Consider the following 21,889-nt stretch of genomic DNA (forward strand, 5'->3'; position numbering starts at 1 on the left):
ATGAGGGCAGGTCCCAAATTTGGGTTGCTCATGAGGATTTTACCGGGGGGCGTACATCAAGGAAGATTACTTGATCCCCGACACCATTAGTCTCACTATAGTAAGCAACATAAGAGATGATAGCGGTCTATGACGTTGCACCTATACTTTCCCCTCGTAGTCATTGAATGCTTGAAGGGCAAGTGGCGTGGCACCCTTGGAATCATTAAAAATAAATTAATTGATAAATATAATCAAGAAATGAAAACTAGGTAAATTTACATCAAGGGTAAATGATGTTAGAAACCAAGGTAATTAAATCAAAAATAGAACTTGGGTTAAGAGGATCATAGGTGGAAATAAAATAGATTACCTTAAAAACTCTACCCTTCCCATGTTGGAAAATATTAGGTAGATTATGTAGTTTAATTAGGGAAAAAGGGGAAAGAGGGACATAATTGTAAGGATAAAGATTAATCCTAAACTAATTAAACCTAATTAAGAGAAGAGGAAGGTGAATTAAAATAAGAATAATAAATTAAATTTAGAGAAATGTAGAGAACCTCCATGTGGCAAAAACCAACATAAGAATATCCATCTAAGAGATAACTTGAGTTAAATTAGGGAGTAGATAGGGGATCAAATCTTGACTCATTAATTGACTTTTAGTAATGAATACAAATTAAGGAATAAAAAGGGGGATAAAGAGGCAACTAGGAGAAGAAATAGGAATCTTGTTGAGGTGAGGAAAATATTAGTTTTAAATTAAATTTAAGTAAATAATTTTGGGAGACCCCTGATGAGAGAGTGACACATGGGTGGGTGAATAATCAAGCTATTGAATTATAAAAAATAATTAATTATGCATGACATGCCAAGTGTCACCTATGAGAACTCCTATAAAAGAAGGGGCAAGCCATGGGAGAAAGGACTTTTTGGGGAACCCTATGGTTGGATGGATGAGACGATGTCAGAGCAGTGATTATAAAACTATAGTGAGTTTGGTGAGGTAGAGGATTTTAGAGAGGGGACTCTTGAGCCATGGAGTGCTCTCCTCTACCAGCTAGTTGTTGGAAATAATACTGAGAGGGGGGGGTGAATCAGTATTATCATATCATTAAAACTTTTTCAATGCTCAAAAACATATACGCTACTTCAGTTAAGTGAACCCGCGGGTACACGCTGTTGTGTCTAAAGCAACTAGCGTATATCCAGAAATATTATGATTCAGTTAGCTTATCTTCAGTAAATGCATCAGAACATTATTAACCATATTAACAGTAAACAGGTGCAGTATAACAGAACAGATCATCACACAAAAGCCACACACATGAACACAAAGATATAAGGTGGAAACCCAATGTGGGTGAAAACCACCTGCTGCAAGTCATCTCAATCTTCTTCTTAATAAGAAAATCCTTTTACAATATTTGTACTGGTGCAGTCTTATACCAGTACGGGAGCTACAACCCCCTTTGCTCTTGTACTAGCCGATCCATTTACTAGTACGCAGGCTGCTACCTGCTACAATGCTCCAAAGATCTCCCTTAGCTTTTGTACTAGCTTAGATACTAGTACGTAGGTGCTTGCCTACAATCTTCTCTCCTCCAGGTACCACGTTTCATCAATTTTCAGACTGGATACACTGAAGCACAACACATAATCTGAAAGGCCACTTTTCATCCAATTTCATACTGGACCCATAACTATCATTGAAGCTCAAAACAATCATCAAACTCTGAATCACTGAAACCCTGTTAACAACACTATCACCAGAACACAGAGCAGACACAGAACTCTGTAATAACCATCAGACCCATCTGCAACTTCAAATATCAAGCTTTACAATGTATACGCTACTTCGATGAATCAAACCCGCGTGTATACGCGCTTTTGCCAAAGACAACCCGCGTACAGATCTAAAAATAATTTCTCATAACTTGCAGCTGTACCAGACATCAGTCATACTCATAACACTTATAGAACAATACATGCGTCAGTATGTAGATCTAGAATAAGCATCATAAAGATAGTTCATTTCAAACCATTTGATCCTGATCTCTCCTTAGATCTTGTTCTCCATCAACTGGTGAGATCTCTCCTTAGCTCAGATCAAGCAATGCATCATCAACCCATAACCTGCATACTGGATCTAATACTTCATCAGATATTCAAGACATTTCAGATACACTTGCCTAATGATTTCCTTCTCCTTATATAGCCTTAGGCCTTGTTCAATACCAAGAGCCAAAACCATAGAAATCCAATACCATCAACTTCAAAAACTAGGGATCAACACGTCCGTCGAGACACCAAGGTCCAAAACCATAGGCACAACTTCCAAGGAATAACCGTCGTGGACCAAAGATAAGTTTTCCACATACACGCGCTTTTACTGAAGCCAACTAGTGTGTACACGCGACTTGCCAACCTGTGTATACGCGACTTGGTATATAGTGAACCTGCTTGTATACGCGACTTGGTATATAGTGAACCAGCGTGTATATATTTTTCTTCATACTTGTAGACTGATCATCAATTCCTTGCTGCTATCCTTCTGCACTATGATTTGTCATCAGTGTGATTTGCCATCAAGGACAACACTTGTCTCATAATGCCAACAATCTCCCCCTTTGGACTTGATGGCAAAGCTGACTTGTTACACTTAGAACTATCATCTGATTCCTTTGAGCTGTCCTCCATCAGTCACATCTGACATCTCTTCTGAAGATTCATCCAGTTATACATAAGTGAGATATTCTTCTATGAGAGGGTTGCCATCAAGTACAACACATGCATCATAATGCCAACACTAGTGCATTCCTCCATTTTACAACCTCATTGCAGCTCGGGGGTCCGCGGGGAAGAAGAGTACCCAAGGAGTAGGCTGGGAGGTTAACCGGTGAGTCATCGCATTCAGATCAAGTACGTCGTCATTCACTCTCGGAGGTGACCAACAACAAGGGAATACAAGTAACAACAAATCAAGTGGAGTCTCGTCTTCTGGTGAACGGTACATATGTGTTGCAATATTATTTTATATGATTACTTTATGGTCTTAGTTAAATGTATGTAAATTTTATGATATGTTCAGTAAAACGAATTTCAGGAATGTGTTAGACAGTGCTGAATAAATTTGAATTCCCAATGTTTTTCTCTTCTGGTTGTATTTTATTGTGAATTATTAAAAAAAAAAAAAAAAAGGTATATAGTATAGAAACTGGTCCTTACACTTGGTATCAGAGCTATGTTGAACCCTTGAGACCTATGGGCCCATGCATGCATGACTAGTTTTGTTAATTATCTTCTTTTGATCAACTATGGCATGGGGAATTTGGGTAAATTGTATGAAAAACAAGCCAGGACCATAACAATTTCTCACATGTTAATGTCCCAACACCATAACAATTTCTCGCATGTTAATGTCCCATGGCCTGTCATTAAATTTTTCAATTAACAAGAGCAGCAGTCAAGTTGAATATTAGGAAGCCTATTTTAATGTTGCATACTTGGTTGCAAAGGAAGCATAACTATATCCACTCAAATTGGCTTTTCAAAAAGATTAAAAAACTGCTGAATCTTTGACGTTTTATTTTTAGACTTGAACAAAAAAAAAAAAACCAGCTATCATATAAAGAAGGTTCGTCCCTACAGCCGAATGCAAGCAGTGCAATATAGGAACCCATTTCATAAGACATATTTCATTATTTTTAACACTCAAGCTATTTATAATTTTCTTAAAGTTTGAGTTTATATGTCCATTCTTTTGTTAGTGGTTGAACATCCCTTGAATATTAGTACTGCATCATCATGAAATATTGCATGTAGATCATTTGCAGACGACTGATCTTCCATTATTGTGTTACTATTTTGTTGTAACTTGTGTATTATAGCATTTCGTTTTTTTTTTTAAGCAGAACATTCAGTAACATCTGAGTTCATGTCCTTTAGCAAATTGAGATGAAAACAATTGATGATTCCCAGAATCCCAATGCAGATGTGTTCCATTTCTTTTATGATTTACTTGCTAGTGATTTTGTCCTTAGTAGGAATGTAGAAAAGCCCACACAGCTAAAACTAAGAGCTTGCTTTAGAATGATTGCAAGTTTGACTAGAATTGTACAAAACTTAAGCAGAAAATTGCTAAGGATTAAAGTGTTCCAAGGGAAGACATCTCACTTGTGATAAATATATATATATGTAGAGGGTTGGTCCATTGTGGGTGTATAAAAGAGGCAGGTCGACTGTTTGACAAATTGCCTCAACGCAATTTCGCTGCATGGAATGCGATGATTATAGGATATGCACAACATGGGCTAACAAAGGAGGCCCTTGAGCTCTGTTCAGAAATTGAAATGACAGGAATGAAACCAAAGACATAAATAGGCATGGAGTTTCTGACAATTTGGACCTTTCTGGTTTTACAAAAACATTTCTGAATGGGGATATTATCTGGGAAAGTATTCCATTGGGAATTCTCAGTTTACATAAGATTTACACCTCAAAACTTTGCAAGTTTTTTTTTTCTCTTGTCAAAATTATCTGCCATAATCACATCCTCAACATTCCTTGAAGCAGAATGATACATATGTGAACCCAGCCTGCCCACAAAATATATGAATCAAATCCAGATTTTAAGCTGAGACAGTGAACCTACCTGCCCTGATCAAGCGTCGTTATATTTGCGCAAACCGAAAGAACAGTCGAGAAAGTAAAATCATTCAGCCTCAACCCCATCATCAACACTTGCCAAAACACCTTGAGAGCCTCTTCATCTTTCCCATTCAGAGCATACCCTGCAATCATCCCACTCCATGAAACGACATTCCTTTCAGGCATACAGTCAAACACTTGCCGCGCTTCCTCGACAACACGACATTTGGAATACATATCAACAAGAGCACTGCCTACAAAGATATCTGAATCAAACCATCTTGAGAATAGAAGCATGAACCTGTCTGCCCTCTTCCAGAGCCGCAATTCCAGTGCCTGCCTTGACCACGCTGGCAAATGTGAATTCATTCAATCTCATTCGTGCTCTCTGCATCCGCCCAAATAGTTTTAAGGCTTCCTCGCGGGTCCATTCTGAGCATACCCAGTGACTATGGTGGTCCGTGTGATTGCTTCCCTTGATATAAAAAAAAAATATATAGTATAGATCCGATATTTAGAAAAGGCTAAGATCTTACCAAATGCTAGCTTACAAGGCAAGCATAAAAGCAAAGCAGCTGTGCCTTTAGATCGATCAAAGATCGAGCCGTGCATCAATGAAGTTGAAAAGTAGTTAATCACCAACTTATGACATGTAAAGACAATGTCAATATGCAACTAAATGAAGACAGATCACCAAATCTTCTTAGCTCCAATATGCTTGTCTCTTATGCAACGTTACAGTTTTGGTAAGCACGAAATTTGTTGCATAATTTCTGGAGAGCTGCAATTGAATGTTGCATTGCATTCAGTTTCATGTCCCTTGACATAGCCTGGTAGTCATTTTCGTGCATCTTAATCAGTCGACCAACATAGACACGCTGCATAGTTGTGAGCCTTGCATCTTAATCAGTTGACCAACATAGACACGCTGCATAGTTGTGAGCCTTTGTAAAGCTGCAGTTTTTCTATCCCTCCGTCTTTTGCCAAATGCAAATTTCAGATCATCCTCTTCTAAGTCACTGCCACTGTCGATAACTTGAAACTCGAGATCCTTAATTTCACCATTGTTTTCATTGGGCAGATCGGCTCCAACGGCTTTTGCAAGCTTTCAACCTCGACAATGTTCTCACAACGGCTTATTGCCTCAATCCAATTTGGATTAGAGGCCACCTTGAACGAACGATAGATTCGAATAACGGTGCAAATCTCGTCCCACTTTCCACTTGTTAGTTCTCTGAGCTTTGGAGAGGCGGGCTTGAAAACACGCGGCTTAACCCTTGAAAGACACCTATGCTTTCATCAAATCTAGTAGTGATATTAGATATTCAAGATAAAGGGTTTCTTGAACTGATGTTGAACTGGAAGTGCAACAATGAGTGGCCTACAAAATTGCTAATCATCAGATCTTATTTTGTATAACCCACGTTGATTGACACGTATAACCCATTTTGTCATATTTTTATTTGTTCTTTAAGAAAGAAACAGTTTCCAGATTCTTTTTCTGTTCTCAAAAACATAAAATAATGTCCATTTTCAATAATGCTCTGGGCGAATTCAAGAATATGAGCAAAATTTGATTTGAGAAATCCAATATTGCCGTTCTGATTTTGTTTCGTGATGGCTATTTAGAAATTTACCTGTTTATGAATTAACACTGTCCACAATTTTCATTCTCCTTGTTACATCTTGTCCCTTTAATGTCAATTTAGAACTTTGGTTCAACCCAACAGTTCAGAAAGCGAGAGATGAGGATGAAATATAATTATCCATTTAAATTAAGTAAATAAAAATAATCTCACCCGCCTAATAAAAAAAAGAAAATTATAAAATTATTTTTCAAAGATAAATGTATTATGGTGTGAATTCATGAGATTGATGTCATTGCATTTATGGTTTTACTTCTGTGCAACTATAAATGATTATTCATTGACGTTGTTTATATTGTTATGATTCATGCATGTTATATTAGTAACTGCATGTAGAACTCAGAGGTTCTATTCATAAGTTATTTCCCTGCAATAAAGTGTAAATGAAGAACCCTCCGGATTTGATGTCCTATACTTTAAAGGAATGGATAATTGGTGCATTGCATTGAAGACTAGACGTTACATAGAGAATATTTGACTATAAAAATAAGGTTCTACATATTCAAATAAAATATATTTTGAATGTTTCGAGGCCAAGACATTATTCATTTAGATGAATTTCTGAGCCATTCCAAATAATGGTTTATAGATTGATTCCAAAAGGTTACATATCAAACGTTATGCGATTTTCTTAGGAGGCTGAATGCAAAGCATGAGCAAGTGCTGAGAGGAAATAGATTGAATAAAGATACAATATAAGGAAGAAATAAAATAACCTTATATTGAATAAAAGATACAATATAAGGAAGAAATAAAATAACCTTTGGTTGGTTTGAGACCAAACTTGGTTTGAAAATGGCTAGATGATGTTGCAGGCACATTACAAAGTTTTGAACAATGCATGAATGAAAAAAAAAAAACTGCATATGGCAACGTGGCTAAAGCAACAAAGAAGACCTGATGAGGAGAGGTGGAGATATCAATATATCTCTAAATATTTTTCATTTGCGTTCATGTAAGTGTATTCATGTACTCATGCAACCATATATTGAACTTTAGGTCTAGATAATGTTAAAAATATAAAAAGAGATTTTAGTGTGTCCATATAATTACTTTTGAAGTGCTTCAGAATTTGTCTTTCAGTATGTAGTGCAGAATCCCTAATGTGGTCAACGGAACTTTTATTTAGCCCAAATTTTATTTAAAGGAAGCTTCCATGAAGGTTGTTAAATGTTTATTTAAAGTTTATATGAAGGTTGTTGAAAATGATGGCTTGGAAGTTTATTTGCAGAAGTTATAGAAATTTAAGAAATATATTTGTTAGTTTAAATGCTTATTTAATGAAAGTTTACATGAACATTGTTGAACGAGAGTTGGAAGTTTATGAGCAAAAGTTATGGAAGTTTATGAGCAAAAGTTATGTTTATGAAATATTTTTGTTAGTATGTACTGAGTAGTATGTTTAATTTTATTGAATGATGATAAATAAAGTGATACATGGTTATGATTTTTTTTTATGTGTAATGTAATAGGAATATTGTTAAGTAATATGTTTTTTTTGTTTTGTTTAATATGTAATGTAATAGGAATATTGTTAAGTAATATGGTTAATTTTATTGAATGATGGTTTGGAGTTTTATATGTAAAAGTAATTTTATGAAATATTTTAGTATGTAAATTAATATAAATATTGTTGATTAATATGTTTAATTTTTAAAAGTCAATAAAATGTTAAACTAAAATAATAAAACATGTTTGTTTCATTTAGATTTTCTAAGAGCAACCATGTTAGAAACATTAAATAGACAAAAGTAAAAGGAAAATGATATATATTAGACCAACTTAAAAAAATAAAATAAATAGAGTATTCATTAGCAAGAGAAAATTCTTGGTAAGAGGTCACATTTGAGTATTTCTTGTCTAAGAAACACTAATATTGACTTGGTGGAAGACTAGTAAGTTACAAGTGAAAATGTAATTCCTTACTATGAATATCTTTGGTTTACACAAAGGCGCTGCATTGATAGCCAAATATGAGGGGTGGGGGATTTTTCTTTTTAAAAGAGAATCACTAGTATGGATAATGAAGGAAGAATCATTTCAAACTAATTGTTAGTGATTCATAATTGATCAACTATGGCTAGCATGATTCACCAACATGAATCCTAAAACTATTTTTAAGATATAACCTATTTTTTTTATGTGCTTATTACTATTATGTGATTACCAATCATTGTAAATTCAAATTCAAACAAGCTTGGTGTTGCAAATGACCAAAGTCAATAACATGTGAAGGATCTGAAATATAATGACGTAAAATAGAAACATGAAACACATCATGCATATGTGCTAAAGATGGAGGTAAGGCAAGCCTATATGCCACTGAACCTTTCCTTTCTAAGATTTCAAAAGGTCCCACAAACCATGGAGACAATTTTTCTCCCTTTCCAAATTTTATAGTCTTTTTTTTTGGGGCTTTACTCTCAGGAACACCCTATGCCCCACCTCATAGCTTCGGTCTACCCGATGAGCATAAGCATAGCTCTTTTGTCAATCTTGTGCTTCTTTTAGCCTTCTCCTAATCATAGTCAATTGTTCTTCCATCTCTTGCACCACTTCTGGTCCCATTAATACTCGGTCCTCTAGTCGGTCCCAACTGAGAGGTGTTCTGCAGAGTCTTCCATATAAGAACTCAAATGGTGCCATCTTGATGGAACTCTGATAACTACTTTGGAGGACACCAAAGAGATGTGTCACCATTTTCCTTACCTATTCCAAGGACTTCGAGACGAAGTCCATTATTAAGAGGGGGTGTATGTAGTGCCCCGCTCTAGTTGACTGACAAAGATATGTCATTAACATTTATTTAGCCCTAAGGTCCACACTTTATTCTTTGAGGAACTCAGGTTGAGGATCCAGAAACGTGACTCTATTATTAGTGAATGTGATGGTTATGTATGTTCTCTATTTATATTATGATTACGATATAATTAATGGTTATGTGTACTCTCTATTTATATCATGATGGTGATAGGAGTAAAGGATAGACATGTTTTCTATTGATGTTATAATGATTATAGCTTTGATCTATATGGATGGTTCCATTAAGGTTATGATGATGCTAGCCATGATGGAGGTATCCCTTATGTTAGCCACTTACATTAGTTCTGGTTCATAATGAACAATGATGTGAATGACCAAGTGATGGTAATAATGCTATTATGACAATGAATAACACTGAGAACCCTGGTTACTGATTATTATTGAGTATGGAAGGAAACCACCAGAGGCACTCACACATGACGAGTTGACGACACCTGGTTTGATGAAAATTTATATTATTTTATCTTTGAAATTCTAAGTCGATTTTGAAACCTGCTATATATTTTTATCTATATTCTGATGATATGTTAATGGTTGTAGGCATAGATTAGTTGCTTGGCCGAATGACTCACATATGGGTGATGGGGTTGTACAAGTGGATGGAACTACATGGGAGGGGTGGGACAGTGTCCCTGATCTCACCCACTAGCACTCCCGCCGTGACTTGGGCTAGAAGGGTTGGAACACCTTCACCTTGAAGATCACGATGCCATGAGGGCAAGTCCCAAAGTTGGGTTGCTCATGAGGATTTTACCGAGGGGTGCGCATCAAGGCAGATTCCTTGATCCCCGACACCATTAGTCTCACTATAGTAGGCAACATAAGAGATGATAGCGGTCTATGACGTTGCACCTATACTTTCCCCTCATAGTCACTGAATGCTTGAAGGGCAAGTGGCGTGGCACCCTTGGAACTTCAAGGGAATTTCTTGAAGGGCATGACCAACTTGGCACCCTTGGCATCACAAATAAAATGTTAGGCGTGGCACCCTTGGAACTTCAAGGGAATTTCTTGAAGGGCACGACCAACTTTGCACCCTTTGCATCACAAATAAATTGTTAGGCATGGCACCCTTGGAGCTTCAAGGGAAGTTCTTGAAGGGCACGACCAAACTTGGCACCCTTGGAATCATTAAAAATAAATTAATTGATAAATATAATCAAGAAATGAAAACTAGGTAAATTTACATCAAGGGTAAATGATGTTAGAAACCGAGGTAATTAAATCAAAAATAGAACTTGGGTTAAGAGGATCATAGGTAGAAATAAAATAGATTACCTTAAAAACTCTACCCTTCCCATGTTGGAAAATATTAGGTAGATTATGTAGTTTAATTAGGGAAAAAGGGGAAAGAGGGACATAATTGTAAGGATAAAGATTAATCCTAAACTAATTAAACCTAATTAAGAGAAGAGGAAGGTGAATTAAAATAAGAATAATAAATTAAATTTAGAGAAATGTAGAGAACCTCCATGTGGCAAAAACCAACATAAGAATATCCATCTAAGAGATAACTTGAGTTAAATTAGGGAGTAGATAGGGGATCAAATCTTGACTCATTAATTGACTTTTAGTAATGAACACAAATTAAGGAATAAAAAGGGGGATAAAGAGGCAACTAGGAGAAGAAATAGGAATCTTGTTGAGGTGAGGAAAATATTAGTTTTAAATTAAAATTTAAGTAAATAATTTTGGGAGACCCCTGATGAGAGAGTGACACATGAGTGGGTGAATAATCAAGCTATTGAATTATAAAAAATAATTAATTATGCATGACATGCCAAGTGTCACCTATGAGAACTCCTATAAAAGAAGGGGCAAGCCATAGGAGAAAGGACTTTTTGGGGAACCCTATGGTTGGATGGATGAGACGATGTCAGAGCAGTGATTACGAAACTATAGTGAGTTTGGTGAGGTAGAGGATTTTAGAGAGGGGACTTTTGAGCCATGGAGTGCTCTCCTCTACCAGCTAGTGCATTCCTCCATTGTACAACCTCATTGCAGCTCGGGGGTCCGCGGGGAAGAAGAGTACCCAAGGAGTAGGCTGGGAGGTTAACCGGTGAGTCATCGCATTCGGATCAAGTACGTCGTCATTCACTCTCAGAGGTGACCAACAACAAGGGAATACAAGTAATGACAAATCAAGTGGAGTCTCATCTTCTGGTGAACGGTACATATGTGTTGCAGTATTATTTTATATGATTGCTTTATGGTCTTAGTTTAATGTATGTAAATTTTATGATATGTTCAGTAAAACGAATTTCAGGAATGTGTTAAACAGTGCTGAATAAATTTGAATTCCCAACGTTTTTCTCTTCTGGTTGTATTTTATTGTGAATTATTAAAAAAAAAAAATAGGTATATAGAATAGCAACTGGTCCTTACAGAAATAATAAATAAATAAGTGATTTATTTATCATCTCAAGAAATTAGTTAAGGAACAATAAACAAATAATGATTTATTTAATTATTCCTAAGGGATTTAGTCAAATTTGACAAAGAATAATAATTAATTATTGATTAATTAATTATTCTTAGAGAAAAATAAGATAATTAATGATTTATCTGTGTATTTTTCATAATTGGGTCAAATATGACAGGAATAATAATTGAACAATGGTTTAATTAATTATTCCTAGAATAAAATCAAATAAATAGTGATTTATGTAATTATTCTTCATGGGTTTAACTATAAATTACTTAACAATGCTGGTTTATTAAGCAATTTCTCACAGTGAAAGCAATTTTACTATGTTAAAATTGGATTTACATGGTGTACTTCGATCCATCTAGTAAATTAGGCTAGATGATCAATTTTTTGGTGATAACAAGGGTTTAATAACCTTATATCCTACAAGGGCATTTTTCCTAAAAAAAAAAAAACCTAAAAGATTTTGAATGCCAATTTTACAAATAACAAAGAAGGGTTTTCCACTGAGGATTTAAAATACCCTCTATTTTTCAAATTAATTTGAAAGAATAAACCCTCTAACACTAGGAACGACATTATAGTGCCTCTCTACCATTAAAAGATAAATAAAATGTGTAATATGAGAGATAACAAGTTCAAGAAATATTACCAGAATCAAGTCGACACAAAATGAAACCATCCTCAAGGATATTCAAGCATAGTTTCCCATGTTTCAAGCTTGTGTAAAAATGAAACCATTTCCATTTTTACCTCTCATGATTGTTGTTTTATCAGCATGTTTTTGCTAGATGAGACTTATTTTTTTCCTTTCCATCGTTACCATCTCTTTTTCTGATCATACGCTTTCACTTGGTTGTTTTACCCTTGCCCGAGGAACATATTTCATGAGTGGTCTTATTAGTTAGCCTCTTGACCTTTACATGTTTTGAGCAGTTCCATCATGACCGGAACCAATTGCTACCCTTTTATACCACTCGTTTTTCTAGGCAGAGTCATCTCTCAGCTCTTTTCTGACTCTTGAAATATAAAGAGCTTGATGAGCACTTGTCTTTTTGAACTCGTAAAAGTAAATGAAAATACGTCTACTCAGTATAATTTTAACCCTTTTCTAGAATTAGATAGACTATTGTAAGAAAAAGGAATACCTTAGTCGAACATGGCAAATAGGTTCTCTTTGATATTGTTTTCTAGCTTTTTAGGTTCAAGAGACAATTTACGAAAATGGACCTTTGGAGTTTTCTTTTTTGCTTCTTTTTCAAACTCTTTAAACATGAAAAATATGTTGAGTTTCACCTTTTGCAGATTCGAAAAACATAAATGACATAAGACTTGTCACCATGACAGGACCGAGTATTTTCTTCCTAGGGTACATAAAACTTACTAGGATGGATTCATTCGAAGGATGAACTTATATGGCAAGCATATGTTATCCCCTTCAAGCTTGTGATAAAAAATATATGGGGTACTCGCCAAAAATGGTGGGGGAAAATGTGAAAGTGATCATCTCTTGTATTTTGTAAAGGTAGCATGTCGCTCTTGAATATGACACTCATCTATTGCTCGTGATGGATTTGGGACATCCTCACTTGGTCACTTGCCTTCCTGGGTTTAGGAAGTCCATTTTTACTCTCATCTAATTATACCATTTCGTTATCATGAGCTTTGATCCTATGTTGAGTCAAATGTTTCCAAAATCCAAAGTCGTGTCATCGATATGTTTAAGAGAAGTCCTATCTGTAGTTCTTTACCACTTATACATTGCCTGACATTTTGTTATAGTCTTGGATCAAATTTATCTACTCTACTACATCTTTTTATTTTGTGTCGATGATGTGGGATTCATTATGGTCATCCTTTGATGGATCACTTCCTTTCGACTTCAACTCATTATCTAGGAAGATGATCTAGAAACTCCCTTCCAGTACCTTAGAGCTTGCAATCCTCAAGGGCAAGTTCTTCGCATTCGACAATAGGTTTACATCATTGACCTTCGATTAGGTGATTCCAAAGGTGTTTGAATTCAGCTTCATAATTCACATTCTTCGATTATGTTGATTATAACTTGAGATCCATTGTCATTATTAATAGTTTCTCTCATGCTTGTTAATGTTTTACATCATTGACTAGTAATCAAGTGGTTTTATATCATGTTCGACTTCAACACATCTATTCACATGTTAGAATTCGTACATTGATCGGGTTGAGATGGAGCACAATAGCCTGGATTTTGTCTAATAAATTCCAAGTTACATGGAGTTATGAGTTATTCATGATTGTACACATGTTTCCTGTAGATGGATGGTTGCGACCATACCGTGGGTCCATACTCATGATCCTTTCTATTCAGATGGTTGTGACCATGCCAAGGATCTTTGCACATGATCCGTTCTACTCGGATGGCTGCATCCATACCGTGATTTCATGTATTATTAGATGCCTATTCATGTATCATTAGGCATGGTCATTAGAGAAGTCATATATGTATATTTTGCAGGTCTCCTAATGGTGTTGTTCCCGTCCTTGCACTGACTTGTAAAGCATCTCAGCCATCACTCCCTGTTCTACCTTCATCCTTTAGGGGGCATCTATTACACAGTATTTGTCATATCTCTTGTTCACTTCCTATTCCATATTGTGAAGTGCCAAAAAATTTACTACTCTGCAGCATATCCATCATGATATATAGACCAAAATCTCCCCGAAGACTCAAAGGAAAACTGCCTTGAATCCATTTTGAAGAAGGTTGACTAAAAACCCAAGTTTTATCATCAGTGTGTTTTGCTCCACTGCCTACCTGTGCTGATGGCCAGTTGTACAGTTATACGCTAGCACTTCCAGTGTGGGTTTTCATAGTAAAACTTGTGATGAACCTCTTCTGATAGGTTTTCTCAAACTGGAGGAGAAGCTTTGTGCACTAGAACCTTCGAGAACAACGAGTTGGATATTCATTGTTGTTGATATGGTCAAGCTTTCCCATTTAGACCTCTTGATCTTATCATTGTGGGCTTTCCCCTTGAGATGTGGACCTTACTCCCTCTTTTGTGGATCCCTAACTCCCTCTCCTTTCCTATAAATTCACTCCCTTCCATCCCCAAATGGTTGGTCATTGGTTGCTGCTTCCGTATGTTGAGATTATGCCTACATGCTACTCATTCTAGCTTGGAGAAGGAGTGCTTGAAGAGTATTTTCTTGGACTTGGGAATCCACCAAAAGGAGGTCTCCAACATCAAGGCATAGGTTGTATGCTTCCCTTTTTAGCTTATTAATATATATATCTGATGTTCACTTTCCAAATTGTGGAAATGTTTATGTTCTTAGCTTAATACTCCTTGATATATTAAGTAGTTTATGTTTGATGTATGCCATATATGATATTTTATCTTGCATAGATATTTGATATTCCTTGCAGGTACTCAAACGTGAAGAACAAGTAAGGAGTGAGGCCTGGAGTGAAAGAATCAAAGTCTTCTCCAAAGGATTGTGCGATTAGCATCAGAACGAGGTAGGTTTCTCCTTCTCTTTGCATTTGTCAAACATAAGCTAGGAAAGTGTATGTTAGTTTGTTTAGTTTGTTGCTAGACCCACTCATTGGGCTAGAGGGATCGCCTCTATCCATAGAGGGGATTTGCCTTCACAACAAAATAGAAACTCCATTGGGGAATTTATAGCCTCTTCAATCTCTTTTCTTGATTTTGTATTTTGATCACTTTGACCGACCATCGAGTTCTCAGTTAGTTTGAGTCTATATATGTTTGCACAATTACTAATTGCTACCTTAGAGTGCTAATTCTGGAGTGTTTGTGAATTTTTTCCCCATATTCCTCGCTCAGCATGAATTTTATCAATGACAGTCATGTTGGCAACGCCTTTTTTTACATGTACAGTCGTGCTGGAAACCTATCTTCCACTCTTTACCCGCGCTGAAGACCAACACGGGTTTTACTATGAAAAGCAACGCTAACAGCATGGGTTTTTCTATGAAAATTTTGGGTTGTGTTATATTATTTCGCACGTGGTTTTGTGCATGGTTTTGGGCACGATGGTTTTCGATCCATGGTATTGGATGCTTCGGCATGTATATATATGTACTGTAACATATGAAAGGAATATAATGAAAAATCGAGCTGGTAGTCTCAATTTTGGGATCCAGGAGAAAATCTCTGTGTATATGTGTTTTGTGTGTTATGCTCTCACATTGTTACTTTTCTGTTCTTAGAATTCATATGCAAGTAATTTTTGTGAGGGGTTAAAACCTACATTTGGTATTAGAGCTATTTTGGCTTCAAGGGGACGCCTTTGTTGCTGAGGGTTTCGCTCGGGCCTATGGCAGACCCTATTCAGTGGGAGATTTGCAGGATCGATTCTGGTGGTGAAAGAATATGGCGAGCAATGGAAAGATAGAGATCAAGAAATTTAATCGTCATAGTTTCAAGTTGTGGAAACTCAAGATGGAGGATTTGTTGGTGGATAAATATCAGAGGATCACGGTAGATCCAGGTACTAAACCAATGGGAGTGTCCGATGAAGAATGGAAGAACTTAGATCAGAAGGAAAAGAGCACAATACGATTGTGTGTCTCAGATTCAGTATTGCTGAATGTATCAGGGGAAGCTACAGTGAAGGCTTTGTGGGACAAGTTAGGGAATTTGTACCAATCTAAGTCTTTCGTGAATAAACCATTCCTATGGAAAAATTTGTATAACCTGAGGATGAAAGATGGAGACTCGGTGACAGAACATCTGAACGCATTTAATATTGTGGTAAGTCAGTTATTATTTGTTGATATTAAAATTTCAGATGAAGATATGTGAATCAATTTGTTGTGTTCTCTACCAGATTCATGGGATAGTCTAGTTATTGCAATAGGTATCAATGCAACTTCCTTGCAGTTTGATGAAATAGTCTCATCCTTGTTGACAGAGGAGGGGAGACAGAAAAATATGGAGAGCCAAAATGGTGATGCCTTGTCTATATGAGGATGGTCCCAGAACAGAAACAAAAATAAGTCATCAAGTGGGAGATCAAAATCTAGAGGGAAATCTAAATCTCTAGGAAAACCTATAAAGGTGTGTTGGAAATGTGAAAAGGAAAGGCACTACAAAAGGGAAGGTAAATCTAAAGCTCCTAACAAAGGAAATGGATCTGATGATGCTCCTTTTGTAGAGGCAAAAACAACCTTAGATGAAGGTGGGGATGTGTACTTGGCTTCTTCAAGTACACATGTAGATCATGAGGCATGGTTGATTGACTCAGGTGCATCCTTTCACTTCACTCCCCATAGAGAGTGGTTCTGCAAGTATGAGAAATATGATGATGGTGATGTCTTCTTGGGGGATGACACGAAGGATAGAATTATTGGTTGCAGAAAATTTAAGTTGAAGTTGCAAGGTGTAAGGATTAGAACACTTCCGGGTGTTCTACATATTCCTGCATTAGCCAAAAATATGATTCTGTAAGCAAGCTGGATGATGCAGGTGTAAAAATAGTGTTCGATAAAGATACCTAAAAGATGGTTCGAGGAGCACTGGTATTGATGTGGGGAGTTCGGATTGGAACTCTGTAGAAGCTGTAAGGTAGCACTATTATTGATGGGTGCAACAGTTTTGTAGTTCCTAAAAGTGGAGCAAAAAATCTAGTGGTCTTTGGAGAAAATACCATGCTATGGCATCAAAGTCTTGGACATATTGGAGAGAAGGGCCTTCGAATACTGCATCATAAAGGTATGGTAGAAGGTATGACTAATAGCACTCTGGATTTTTATTTCTGTGAAAATTGTGTATATGGGAAGCTGAATCGAGTGAGTTTCCCCTCTGGTGGTAAGAGGGCAAAACAGATATTAGAGATTGTGCACAGTGATGTGTTTGGACCTGTGAAGGTTCCATCACTGGGTAAGTCTGTGTACTATGTATCATTTATAGATGACTTCTCAAGGAATACAAGGATATATTTCCTCAGGAAGAAATCTGAATTCTTTGACAAGTTCAAAGAATTTAAGGCTCTAGTGGAAAACCAGACAGAGAAGAAGATAAATGTGTTAAGGATAGATAATGGTGGAGAGTTTTGCAAGAATGAATTTAAAGAGTTTTATAAGATGTGTGGTATAGCATGGTAGAAGACTACTCCATACACACCTTAGAAAAGTGGAGCTGTAGAAATAATGGATAGGACGTCGATGGAAAAGGTAAGAAGCATGCTCATTTGTGTCGAGTTAGAACAGGAATTATGGGTAGAGGCGGTGGAGACTACATATTACATGGTCAACATATCACCTTCATCAATGTTGGAGGATAAGACGCCACAAGGGATATGGACTGGTAAGAAACCCTCTCTTTCACATCTAAGGGTATTTGTATGTGATGCAACGAATTTGAATAGTAAATCTGAAAGGTGCATCTTTATTGGGTACAAGGATGGTTTAAAAAGTTATAAGATTTGGAACCCAGAAAAAAGGAAGGTTGTGTATAGTCGAGATGTGGTGTTTAGAGAGGTGAAATATTTTATTAAACATGAAGTCCTACCAAAGGAACCTAAGAAGATAGAGTTTGAGCTAAAGAAGGAAGAATCAGACTCTAGAATAGAAAAGGAATCAGAATATGAAGAGCCACAAACTTCAACTGTGAGAAGATCAGCTCGAGAAACAAGGTAGCCATAAAGGTATAGTCCATCTTCTTTCAGTTCAAATTTTGTTTTATCTATTACTAATGATGATTCTAGAACTGTGAAGAAAGTAGTAGATTCAGAGGATGGAAAACTTTGGAAATAGACCATGGTTGAGAAAATGGCATCTTTACACAAAAATGAGGCTTGGGATCTGGTGGAGTTGTCAGTTGGAAGGAAACCCATTGGCAGCAAATGGGTGTTTAAGAAGAAGATGAATGCAAAAGGCAAGGTGGAGAAATATAAAGCTCGATTGGTAGCAAAAGGTTATTCCTAGGTGTTTGGAATTGATTTTGGTGATATTTTTTCTCTTGTTGCCAATGTAGCTTCTGTTAGATTACTTTCATCTATTGTTGATGCTTTTGATTTTGAGGTAGAACAGATGGATGTGAAGACAACATTTCTTCACGGGGATCTAGAAGAGGAGATCTACATGAAACAATCTGAAGGTTTGCGGTGAAGGGTAAGAAGGAACTAGTATGCAAGTTAAAGAAGTCTCTGTATGTGCAAGTTAATTGGTGGCTGTGTTATTTATCTGGTCTTGTATGTGGATGATATGTTGCTGGTTGGAAATGAAAAAGAACTTATCTAAGATTTGAACACCCAATTGTCCTCCAAATTTGACATGAAAGATCTTGGTGCTGCAAACTATATTTTGGGCATGAAAATTAAAAGAGATCGGGCAAAGAGGAAGCTCTAGTTAAACCAGAGGAAGTATGTTGAGACAATGTTGCAGATGTTTAATATGCAGGATAGTAAACCAGTGAAGGTTCCTATTCCTGTAGGTGTAAAGTTATCTGTTGAACAGTGTCCCAAGACACAAGAAGAGGAAGAGGACATGTCCCGTGTTCCATAATCAAGTGTAGTTGGTAGCTTGATGTATGTGATGGTATGTACTAGAGCAGACATTGCACATGTAGTGGGAGTACTGAGCAGGTTTATGTCAAAGAGCATTAGATAGAAGTGAAGCGGGTTTTAAGGTATTTGTGTGGCACTAGTGATTATGGTTTGTGCTACCAAGGAAGACCAAGATTCGACAAAGTTTTGGATATTCGTGGCTTTGTTGATTCTAATTGGGTTGGAGATCTAGATCAGAGAATATCTACAAGTGGATATGTGTTTAACCTATTTGGAGGTGCAGTTAGTTGGATGAGTAAGAAACAATCTGTAGTGGCATTATCAACTACAGAGGTAGAATACATGGCAGCCACTCATGCAAGCAAGGAAGCAATTTGGTTGCAGAGATTGTGTTCAAGTATTAGGTTAGTGTAGTGGGCTATAAGAATATACTGTGATAGCCAAAGTTCAATTTTCTTGGAAAAGAACCCTGCTTACCATTCAAAGAAAAATCACATTGATGTTTAGTATCACTTTGTGAGGGATATGATAGAGGACAAAAGGGTGTTGTTGGTAAAGGTGGACACTTCGAAGAATACTGCAGATGCATTGACAAAATCTGTGAACTCTAAGAAGTTCTCTTGGTGTAGAGAAACAATGGGTGTTGTAGGGTTGGATAAATGACTAAGCTCTCCTGTGGCCCCCTGTGGAAAGAAAACAACAAGTGGGAGAATGTTGGGTTGTGTTATATTCTTTCCATGACTAGCCTCCCTAGTGAACTAGGGGATTAGAGGGGGGGCGGAGCCCCCCATTCATTACGTCAATTGTGCAGCAGGGAGGTCACAAGGAGGGTGGTAGCCCCCCCTGTCCAGGGGGTTTGAGCGGGGCCAGTAGCCCCCCTCTACAGGTTTCGGGGCAGTGCCCTAGGGAAATTTTTCTTTGGACCCTTTATTAGGTGGGTGAACCTACCTATGGTTTTGTGCATGGTTTTCACACATGGTTTTGGGTGCGGTGGTTTTTAGTCCATGGTATTGGATGCTTTGGCATGTATATATATGTATTGTGACATATGAAAGGAATATAATGAAAAACCAAGTTGGTAGTCCTGGTTTTGGGATCCAAGGGAAAACATATGTGTATATGTGTTTTATGTGTTATGCTCTCGCATTGTTTATTTTATGTTCTTAGAATTCGTATGCAAGGAATTTATGTGAGGGGTTAAAACCTACATTTGCGCTGATGACACTGTTAGAATGAGTTTTTCTATATAAAGTAGCATTGATCCTTGAATGTGAGAATTTTTAGGTTTTCTCTAACAAAATTCAGTGTGTTTTGGCCCCTCTGGTCTTTTCCCATTTTGTATGCTTGGATTTGTCAATGTTTTTAATTGATTGTCTTGATTAATTTGCAAAATTTGTCTCATTGGATTTGAAATGAAATCTAATTGAGTTGTAGGGTTTCTAGTCAATTGGTCATCACTTGCTTCTTGTTGGTGTCATGGAGGTGTTGGTTTTGTTGATCAATAGAGTGTTGTTTTCTGTGCAAATCACTAAAAAAATCGTTTTGCATTTGTTTTAGCTTGTCTTTCAAAATTTACTTTTCATGAAAATGCATTAGATTAGTTGAATTGAAAAGTTATTTTTATAGAGTCATCATTGAAAATAGATAACATCTTTTTGGTGATTGAAATCTAAACACTGTATTAGGTGCATCAAATCATTCAAAATAAAAAGAAAATCATAATTCATATAAGTGCATCTTAGTAAATTAAAATCATTTTGCTTTCAAAAAAATTGCATTTAGGATAGTGAAAAGTGAAAATCATTTTTACTTTTGGCATTGCATTTGGAAGACAAAATTGAAAGTTAGTGAAAGGCATATTGTTTGATGCATTATTGATTGAAATTTCTTCCCTTGGTTTAGTATAGAATTCATTGAAATGAAAAGTTTAGTTTTCTCATATAGTTGTGTTTTAGGATTTAGGTGACATTGTTTGAGCCCAAAATTGAAACATAATTCAAGAACAACATTAAAATTTATTGAATTAACCTAAGGATCATTTGGAACTGAACGCAAGCATTTAGAGGTCTAGGTTAGAGATGTGTTTCGGCATCTATAAATCTAGCAGATGTCATTAACTGCATGCATTGTATCCCGGGGGTGAAATCTCATTCCAGTATGTAAGTATATTGGAGGTTCTCCAGTACTCTTGGGTATATCGGAGGCACTCTAGTATGGAAATTATATGGGAATGCTCTCACTGAACGGTTATGCATTAGATAGCACTAACAAGGACTTGTGCTCCCCGTACCATCGAGCATATATTGGGATACCCCACTATTTTGTTATCCTTTAGCCACAAGTAACAGAGTCAGTCGCCTTGTAGACATGATACACCAAAAATAGCATTCAGGGAGATCAGTCATCATATGTTAAGTCCATGGTTTCAGCTAAGGTGTATATAACGGTTCACGGATACTTGGTAAACCCTTTTGCCTAGCTTGCCCCTCTTTTATTTTATTTTGTTAATTTCTAAAATCAATTAATTGACCGTGGAACAACATTCTTCTTGTGGAAATACTCCTTGGTATATTTTAGGTTGATACTGATGGCAACGTTTCCTGAGTCTACTAGTTAAGGAAACCCCTCTGATAGGAATCCTAGTCCTTTTCCTTCTTTTGAAAATAATAATGCTCCCTATATGGAACCATTGTCCCTTCTTGGATTGACCATTGGTCTTCCAGCTTAGTTATTTTTGACCTCAGTGATTCCGAGTGTCCAAACTGATTTTCAACTGAGTTCTCCTCCACGTGAACATCATCAGCCTCAAATTGATCCTAAACTTGACCCCTCACCTTCTTCA

The 21,889-nt window shown here is 36.6% G+C and overlaps 1 pseudogene; it reads right to left on the reverse strand.

The window, feature by feature from the left end:
* Nucleotides 1–5,357: 5,357 nt before the first annotated feature.
* LOC149248359 (uncharacterized) overlaps nucleotides 5,358–21,889 on the reverse strand; it is a 53,801-nt pseudogene continuing 37,269 nt past the window's right edge.

Source organism: Pinus tabuliformis, chromosome 7 (assembly GCF_031772625.1).
Source record: "Pinus tabuliformis cultivar Carrire ecotype Pingquan chromosome 7, CPIR1, whole genome shotgun sequence".
Classification (NCBI taxonomy): Eukaryota; Viridiplantae; Streptophyta; class Pinopsida; order Pinales; family Pinaceae; genus Pinus; species Pinus tabuliformis.